Raw genomic sequence first — 10,813 nt, forward strand, 5'->3', positions numbered from 1 at the left:
ATAGCTTTACAGGTATTTACTGATTTAATTATTACAACAACTGCATGAAGTAGATACTATTGTTGTCATCAGTTTGTACTTGAGGAAACTGAGTCATGGGAAGTTTAATTATCTTTTCCATAGTCACAAAGCCATTAAGTGTATGATCTCAGACAGTCTGACACCTGAGCTGTGCTTCAATGTACCTGTTAAGATATTCTTTTTCTTGAATTCAAATTCTGAAAGGAAAACAGAGTTGAAAATCCAAGGCCCTAGCTAATCAAGTAAAGTTTTGCTTTAAAAACATCAAGAAGCAATCTTCCTAAGGTCTCTGCATGATTTCGTGGCCCATCACAGAGCAGGGTCATCTTTGACTTCTACACCAAGGAAAATGTGGCTTATGGATTCTTGGATAGAACCTACTGCATGGCCTCTATCTTCATACGCCCTTGCTGGGATTTGAAGATAATATGAATAAAGTAGATTTAGTGGAAGTGAGGAGAAGGAACATCCTGAACAAAAAACACTTGTTCCACTTGGCCAGCTACCTATATTCTCATCAAGGGAGAGTTGGCCACAGTTAATACCACATCAAAGTGCAAACTCTGTACCAGCTTGCACCTTTACTTATTCCTACCTTTAACACACACGTCGCATAACATGTATAATTCTTATTCTGGGTATAGTTGGTGGTAGGAAGGTTTTCATACATTTGAGATTCTATTTGGTGAGTATATAGTAACAACACAAGAAATGTGCCATCAGACTACTGTTCAGCAGTTTGCAAAGATGGCTACAACAATTCTTGTGATTCTTATGCACATGTTTTTGCTATGGAACTTTGTCACCCTTTCCCATCAAGATACACAGTCTATTTCTTTTTCCATTTAATTTGGCCCTGTGACTTGCCTAAAACCAACAGAAGGCTGCAGAAGGGACATCATATGACTTCAGAGTCTCAGCAGCAAAAGGCCTTTCAGCTTCTGCTTTCAGGCTGTCATTGCTGTGAGATAGGAAGCCTGGGCTAGCCTCTATGAGAATGAGAGACCACACCTGGTCAACAAGGAGAGCCAACCTGCAGCCATGTGAGTGAGACCATCCAGCCTCAGTTAAGCTGCCAGATGACTGCAGCCAGATAAGTGGCTACAGGCAAGACCAGTAAAAGAACAAACTGCCTGAGCCCAGCCCAAATTGCTAAGGCATAGCAATTTAGGACAAGATAAATTCTTGTGTTTTAAATCAGGATTTGTTATGGAGAAATTGATAACTGATAAAGCTCCAAATCCTAACTGAGATGAGAAATTCAACATCTTTTATATTACCATGATACAAACATTATTTTCTTAGTAGTCATCATTAAAGCTTTGTATGTTTAACTGCCCTTCCACTACTGCAACAGCTACAGTGCTGGTGCATTCACATGCATGCATACACATAAAGACACATTCTCCAGTTTCCCAACTAGTTACTCATATACTCTTACGGGCTTTCATTTCTCAATATTGCTACACTTCCAGCTCAGTCCATTTAACTAGCTTCATTCCCATATCTAACTCTTCCTGTCTATGAAGAGTAGCTTACGGTTACTTACTATGTGCCAGGAACTATTTCTGACTATCACTTTATCAGGCAGATTGTTCTCTATCAATAACTACTGAACAGGTGACTTCATCTAGTCAACCATGACATTAGAATCAATTGCAAGATAGAGATAGGAATCAAAGAGAAGAGATAAATATGTTACCCTTATTACTTATTTTTAAAACATTTATATTGGAAAATATGATTGAGACACCTACTAACCCACACAAACACAGGAACATTTGGGCAGCCACAGGCCTCCTCCAGTGCCGATTGGTGTGTGAAAAACTCACAGCATGGAGGATTAAAAAATGTATATTCTCTGAAGGCAGATATGCCCTTCCAGATACAAGAAAACGAATGAACCATTAATACTGAGTTCTTTCTCCCAAGCTGACCAATCAGTTATGACAATTCTTCTCCCCTAGGAAGGGTCACTCTTGAGAAGTCACAATTGTAACATTGATGGAGGTTTCCTATACAAACATAAAGACTGGGGAATATGTGTTTCCCCTATAACAAATGGTGACTTTCCATTATGTCTCCAGCCTCAACATCTTTCCTGAGCCTCAGAATTATATGTACACCTGTCTATTCAGTCTTTGTTTGGAAGCCTAACGGGTATTTCAAACTCAACATGTCAAAGAGGATACTCCTCATTTTTTTTAAACTATCTCTTCACTCCTGTTTTGTTTGCTAGGGTTGCCATAACAAAATAAGTCTGGGAAACTTAAACAGCAGAATTTTGTCCTCTCACAGTTCTAGAGGCTGGAAGTCCAAGATCAAGCAGTAGTTTCTCCTGGTATCTCTCTCCTTGGATACCTTCTCACTATGTCCTCACATGGCCTTTTCTTTGCACACACACATCTCTGGTGTCTATCCCTTCTTATAAGGAATCAGTCATATTGAATTACAAACCCACTCTTATGATATCATTTAACCTTAATTACCTCCTTAAAGGCCCTCTCTCAAAATATAGTCACATTAGAGGTTAGAGCTTCAGTACAGGAATTTTAGGGGTAGGGCACAATTCAGTTCCTAACCACCCCTCTCACAATCTTTCCTATTTTAGGAAATGGCACCACCACTGATTAATTTCTTAGGCTAAATTTTAGGAATCATCTAAGATTCCTCTTCCCCTCATACCCCACATCCAGTGCATTAGGAAGTTATGTGTGTTTTACCAATTCCATATCCCACCACCTCCACTATGGACTCCAGGTTTTGCTGTCTTGTTCTGCCTGCTCTACTGTAATAGTCTCCTAAATGGTTATACTGGTTCCTTTCCTATCCTGCTACAGTCTATTTCTCATACATCCATCAGAGCCAGTCAGCTACTGTTGAAAGTAAATCAGATACCATTGCTTCCCTAGTTTGCATTCTCTAGTGACTTCTCATTACACTTAGAATAAAACTCAACTCCAGTTTACGACCCACCTTCATCTACCCTTGACCACCTCACCTTCCTTACTACATATCACTCTTCCCCATCATTCACTCAACTCCAGTCACTTTGGCTGCCTTGACTTTCTTCAAGCATCCAAAGCTGTTTTTGGTGTCACAACCATTGCATGTGTTCATCCTTGTCCGTCTACCTGGAACTCTCTGGATGTGTCTCCCCACTTTTCATTTCACTGATACCTCTGCTCAAATGTAACTTTCTTAATAGAGCTTTCCTAACTCTATTTTAAACACACCTCATGACTTTCAACTCTTTTACCCTCCTTTATTTACTTTCAAAACATTTACAACTGCTTGAAATTGCATTGTATTTTTATTTGATTGTTTATTGTCTAGTCTTCTCCACTAGGTTGTAAACTTCCCGAGGCTTATTGTTTCTTGCTGTACCTGTAGCACTGAGAAAGGTCCTTGAAACAAAATAAACCCTCAACACATATGCATTGAATGAAAATAATTTATGCAATCTAAATCATTCTGATTTGGAAATTTGATCATGCCACTTCCTGTCTTAAGCTCTCCAATGGCGTCTCATTGCTCTGTGGATAGACTCGAAGCATCTAACATGGTATAGAAGACCTTCCTACTTTTCAGTTTTACCTCTAGCTACACCCACCATGTAGCTTGAGCTCCAGCCCTCCCTAACCTTTATGACGACTAGAACCGTGCCGCTTCGTTTTGTAATCCTTGGATTCCAGCACAATATCTGGCACAAAATGGTCACAAAGCAGCTGGCATTAAGTGACAGGAATTATGCTATAAAACAGAGAGTGTACAGAGTCTTCATTTTACATTTCACTAGATGGTTACTATATTGACAAAATGTTGATAATAAAATCAGCCCTAGCTATTTGTCACAGGTACTTTAAAAATCAAATTTATATAAAAAATATTTATAGAGCACCTACTATGTGCTGGGCACTGTCCTATTTGTTGAGGGCACATTAATGATTGAAATAGACAATGATTTCTGCCTTCATGGAATTTATATTCTAGTAGGTAAAAGACTACACACACACACACACACACACACACACAGGTAATAAGTTCAATAGAACTAATTCAGAGAAGGAGAGTAAGGAGGCCCTGGTGCAATGCATATGCACATTTTATACTTGGTGGTCAGGAAAGGCCTCATAAAGATGATGACATTTGAATAGAGACTAAAGGGGTTGAGGGAATGAACCATGTAGACATTTGGGGAAAGAATATTCCAGTCAGAGGGAACAATAAATGCAAAAACCCTGAGGCAAGAACATGTCTATAGTGTTCAAGACCGTATATTCTGGGCCATAAAATAAATCTCAATAAATTTAAAGGAATTCACACAATATAAAGTGTGCCCTCAGATCACAACAGAATTAAATGAAGCTCAATTTAATAAATAAAAGTAAATAACAGAAAGCATCCCTGGATAATCCTCAAATATTTGGAAACTAAATAACACATCTCTGAATACCTCATGAATCACAGGATTAATCAAAGACAATGAATTGAATGAAATTGAAAACAGAAATTACTGAAATTTGTAAGATACATCTAAATTTATGAAACTCAAACACCCATATCAGAAAAGAAGAAAGGTTTGAAATTAACAACCTCAGCTTCTGCTTTAAGAAATTAGAAAAAGAAGAGAAAATAAAACCTGACCTAAGGAGAAGAAAGAAAATGATAAAGATTAGAGCGGAAAACAATGAAATAGAAAATAGAAAATGATAGAGAAAATCAATAAAATTAAAAACTTGTTCTTGAGAAAATCAAAACTGATAAACCTTTCACAAGACAGATCAGAAAAAGAGAAAGAGAAAACACCAACTACCCATATTAGGAATGTGAGAAGTGACAGTCCAGATTTGACCTGGAAAATAAAATGAAAATAAAGAAATATGATGAACAACGTTATGCCAATAAACTTGACAACTTTGATGAAAATGTACACATATCTTGAGTAGTATGAGCTATCAACATGGTTTTGACCCACATCCCCATCCAAATCTCAAGTTCAACTGTAATCTCCAATGTTGGAGGGAGGGCCTGGTGGGAGCTGATTGGATCATGGAGGTGTGTCCTTCATGAGTGGTTTAGCACCATCCTTTTAGTGCTGTTCTTGTGACAGTGAGTGAGTTTTCATGAGATCTGGTTGTTTAAAAATGTGTAGCACCTCATACTTCATCCTTTCTTGCTGCTCTGGCCATGTGATCTGCCTGCTCCCTCTTCCACTATGATTCTGTTTCCTGAGGCCTCCCCAGAAGCTGAACAGATGCCAGCACCATAATTCCAGTACAGCCCGTCGAACCGTGAGCCAATTAAACCTCTTATTTTATTTATTTTAAAAAATGTTTAATTTATTTATAAATTACCCAGTCTCAGGTATTTGTTTACAGCAATGGGAGAACTGACTAATACAGCTATCATAATGCATTCAAGAAGGAACAGAAGACACTAAATAGCCCTGCACCTATTAAGGAAATTAAGTGGTTTTTTTAAAATTCAATTTATAAAGAAATATATGAGTGAAAATACTTTCCACGAAGTAAATCCTAGGCCTGAATTATTTCATCTGTGAATGCTAAAAAACACTTAAGCATGATATAATACCCATTCTATGCGAACTCTTCTAGGAAGTTGAAGAGGAGTAAATACTTCCCAACTCATTCCACAAGGTTAGCATTACTCTGATACCAAAATCAAAGGCATAACTAATGAAAACCATGGACCAATTTCCCTTGTGAGCGCAGATGAAAAATTCTTAGCAAATTTTAGCAAGTTGAATGTGACAATATCTAAAAGAAGACCAAGTGGAGTTTATCCCAAGAGTGCAGTGTTGGAGGAAAAACAGGGGACACTGTGGCTAGGCTGGAATGAGCCAGGGAAGTGAGATGAGATTTGAGAACTAATGAGAACTAGGTCATGTGGGCCAGAGGATTTGTTCCAGATCATCATGACCCTGAACTCAAACAATTAATACTAGTAGTGTGAATTTTAGGCCTGTCTACAGGAGAACAGGGAAAATTGAGGGGCAGGGGGGACTGGTAAATACCACAGAGAAAATTGTCAGCCTCATTGCAAGGACTTGATTTTTAATCTGAGTGAAATATAGGAAAACCATTAAAGAGTTTTGAGTAGAGGAGTGATATCATCATTTTACTGCATTTTAATGATCTATTTTATTGACAACATATTTTAGTGGAGTGAGACTGGAATCAGGAAGACCAAATAATAATATGTAAGTCAAAGTATTCAGTAAATTATAAACAATTCACATACCAATAGTTACTCAAATATTGCAATAACTTCATCATTCTTTGTCATAGTTTAGTGCACCATTTCTGACAAGCTGCTTTATGTATACTTACTTTTTTACAGATAACAGTCTTTTGATAAAATACATTTTGCTAGAGAGGACTCTCAGAAGAATGTAGGGAACTCTGCTTGGTTATAGGATGATCACTGAAGCCCAGTGGAATTTTACCCAACCCTTTTATTACACATCCCTCAGTTTTATTGTCAGAAATAAAATATTATGCTGAATGGTAAGAGCCTAAAATAATACAACATTCCTTTATGTGAGGTACTTGGTCCCAACTTGATTGTGATGCCAGAAATACACAATATTTAACCTTTTTCCAAGGAGCTGGTCTCCCTTGAACCAGCCCCCTGCAGTCATTGTTCTCCTGACTGATGTTATTAGAGATCCTATGCAGGATCTAATTCCTACTCATGCCAGAGCAAGCCGGAAGAAGCTCTACAAATTCCTGGGAGCTACAAAGAAATAGGTACCCAGAGCCTAAAACTATTGGAAATGATGTTTGTCTAAAATGGCCAGAGACAACTTTTATAAGCTTCCAGGAAGTGGAGAACCATAAAAACTGACAAAAAAAAAAAAAAAAAAAAAAGCAAGCCAAAGCACACAAGGTCAAGGGAGCTGAGAATCAAAGACTATGATCACAGGCAAGGCTGTGGATATGGAGTGCACACGAGAGTTCTCTTTCATAAGGGATTGATGATGTGCTTGGGGGGCGAGGTGGCCATTTGCACTGAGTGGTTCAAAAAACGTACAAAGTCCAACCCATGCCTGAGTGTTGTAGCTCATAGCAATTTAATTTGTTTTGCCACACTTGAAAGTGCAGTATGATAGTGAGAGTATTAGGTGCCTTTGAAGGCAGGCAGGGAAGATTATTTTGGAGGAAGTGAACACCATGTAAAGAATTGTCGACCTCATCCACACTTCAAGTCAATTCTGCTGACATGAAAATGTTTTTCACAGGTCGAGTGTGCGGTTTCCATTTAGCACACAGGCCTTCCACCTGGGAAAGTCCAGCTTGGCAGCAGCATTTCCATCCATCTCACCAAGTTACCTATCCACGGCTGAGTGCTTTTAGCGTGATGTTTCTACAGCTGAGAATTATTCAGAAAACTATGTATGTTCATCTGTACTGAAGCAATAGTGATAGATCAACTACCTCATACACGTCATCTTGAAATCTCAGGAGGAAATTACTGCCTACAATACACACACACACGACTAGCTTTTAGAGTTTTGAGGTTTCAAAAAGTTCTATTAAATGGCTTCGGAATGTTTGAAATGTACAAAACATTTCCTAGGAATTTTTGTATCAATGTTTTTCCTACAGAAATGTCTGTGAACTAGAATTGTTTTCTTCTATTCTCTGTATATTCATTTAGTAAACATGTATTCAAGTCTATCCTTGATACTCAGCATTCAGATATTTATAACAATGAAAAACTGAAGTCCCTGTGCTCAAGGACTTTGATTTAGTGAGGGATAGAAGAACATGCAAGTAGTTACAATTCAAAAAGGCAAGCTGATCAGAGAAGTACAAATAAAGCACTAGGAGTTAAAGAGAAGGAGGTCACTAACTGCCAGGGTCATTAGAGACCAACAGAGAAAATTATATATGATCTGGATCTTGATGGACTAAAACGAATTTATGATGGGGAGAAGCAGAAAGAGTAACATTTTAGGCAGAAAGAATAAAGCCTGGAAGTATATAATAATGCTAAGCCTTATATGCTGTATTAGTCCGTTTTCATGCTGCTGATAAAGACATACCAGAGACTGGGAAGAAAAGGAGGTTTAATTGGACTTATAGTTCCATATGGCTGGGAAGGCTTCAGAATCATGGCGGGAAGTGAAAGGCACTTCTTACATGGTGGCAGCAAGAGAAGATGAGGAAGCAGCAAAAGCAGAAACCCCTGATAAACTCATCAGATCTCATGAGACTTATTCACTCTGACGAGAATAGCACAAGACCGACCAGCTCCCATGATTTAATTACTTCCCGCTGGGTCCACAACACATGAGAATTCTGGGAGATATGATTCAAGTTTAGATTTGGGTGGGGTCACAGCCAAACCATATCATAGGCCATACTGAGGAAGTCTGCTTTTGATAGTCTCAATATCAAGCACCTCGCGAGTGCTTAATTTTGACCTGTTCTTTGTGGGTGAAAATGATGGGATCAGTTTATGTTCATGAAATTGATGGTGATAATAATGATTAAAAATAGGATCTTTCTATGGATCTTGGCCAACATGTCCATGTGGCTGTGCTAACCAATTATTTACTATTTTATCAACCTGCTTGCATTTTCCTATTTCTGAACCCCTTAATATTCTTTGAGAAAGGACTATTATACATCATGACTGTTAGTAGAGCCTAGAAGATTAAAGATTTTCTCCTTTGACGGTCTTAAATATAACAGTTCTTCTGAAATAAATTCATATATTCAACTTAATTCCTGCCAAAATTTCAGACACACACACACACACACACACACGGCAAAATTGTTATAAAATAAACTTGGAAAATAATAGAGTTGAGAAAATTATGAAAACTAGTGCAAATACTAAAATCGAATTAATACTAAAGATATAACGTATTGCAACATGTTATATAGACTCTGAAATAAAAACAATTTGTTACTAGGCTAAAAATAAAACCTGCAGCCCAGAAGTAGAATGTATTACATATAGCACTATAGTTTCATAAAGGAGATACCACTGGTCAATCAGAAACCTGAAGGTTTAGTCAGTAAGTGTTCTATGAGGGATCAGTTAGCAATTTGCAAAGAAAAATTAATTTAGAGTCTCATCTCATTTCATAGGCCAAAATATATTTTAGATAAAGAAGTAAACATTAAAAATGAAACAACAGAAACTAGTAAAAAAAGTGAAATAAATATTTATCAAATGTCTAGATTCAAAAGGACTTAGCTTAGAAATGATAAAAGACTTAAGAGAGAAAAATAAAGATTGAGCCATATACAAATTTAAAACTTTAATATCTAAACTCTAAAAACCATAAGACAAGTATCAAATTTGGAAATGGCTACAGAAAATACTAAAAACATTAATAACTTTATTGTATTATGAACTTGTATTAACTGACAAAAAAACATAAGAAAAACAGGGGAAAATACAAATAAATACAAAATTAACTAACTACAAAGGGAAATTAAAAATAATTATGGTTTTTTATTATATAACTAATCAACAAACATACAAAACCTATATTCATTCTCAGTTGTGATGGAAATCCAAAATAAAACAACATTAAGATATAATTGTTTTACTGGTATAAACAGTATTTTTCTCATTGATAATATTCAATGTAAATGCAAAGACAGTACAGTGTAGAGTTTGTGTTTGGATAATTGGCTGGTCATTACTTTTATATTCTTGATTTTATTTTTTTAAACGTCTTTAATGGTTTTTTTTTACTTTTATAATTAAAAAAATTAAAAGTGACAAAATATATGTACAGTAATTAAGAAAAATATCTTCTCAAATTGGAGTGAATTTGTAATCCTACACACTGGGCCAACTGGCATCGGAACTTCCACTGACTATTGTTAAAGAATCTGCTCAAAAACAATAAGATTTTTCAGTGAAGAAGGGTTATTTCACTTATCAGGATCTGCTGAGTCAGCAGAACAGAGAAATATCTGTTGTCAATCAGCTCAAAATACTTAATAACAAAATAAGTGTTATTCAGCCATCACGAGTCAAAGGCAGAATTTTTTGTAGAAAAGAACAACTAATGATTGAAACCTGCATATTCAGCAGACACTTACTCCACAGAATTCTAGGCAGCAAGATAAAAAACAAACAAACAAACAAAAAAACAGCGTTGCTAAATTACTAAAAGCCTAGAGGTGAATCGTGTGTGTGATAAGTGCTTCAGAAAATGTTATCATCTATTTTTCTTGTCTTTGCAGAGAAAGTTCCTGACTTACAATGGTTTGACTTGTGATTTTTCAGCTTTGCCATGAATTTAATGGGACATAACCCCATTGTAGATTGAGGAACATCTGTACTTATAAAACACCTCCACCTCTACACAATTTGTTGGTGGTGGTAGTAGTAGTGGGGGCATGTTATGGTGGTGATTCTTGACAGCTCACTGATATCTATATGAAGGGGTGGATAGAATGATAAATGGTAGGTGTGATGTGTTGATGGGACAAAGGGCCAAAAAGTTCAGTAGAGAGGTTGGGAAGAGAAGTGTCATGAAAGGTGACAGAAAGCTCCACATGCCAGCTTATTCCCTGGGCTAAAAACCATTAATGACTTTCCCTCTGTCCTCTCAGCTTGTGTAAAACACCTAAGAAATAAAATCAAGGTTCCTCTTTTGAAATTATTTCGCTAAACTCTTGAGTCAGCAATGCTGTATGAATTTGCATCTCTACTTTTGCAAGAACTATTTATTTAGAGAACACTATCTTGTGAAGATGTTTTGTGGGATGTATGACCATCAAGATCAAGTCACTGT

The sequence above is a fragment of the Macaca fascicularis genome, chromosome 11 (assembly GCF_037993035.2).
Source record: "Macaca fascicularis isolate 582-1 chromosome 11, T2T-MFA8v1.1".
Classification (NCBI taxonomy): Eukaryota; Metazoa; Chordata; class Mammalia; order Primates; family Cercopithecidae; genus Macaca; species Macaca fascicularis.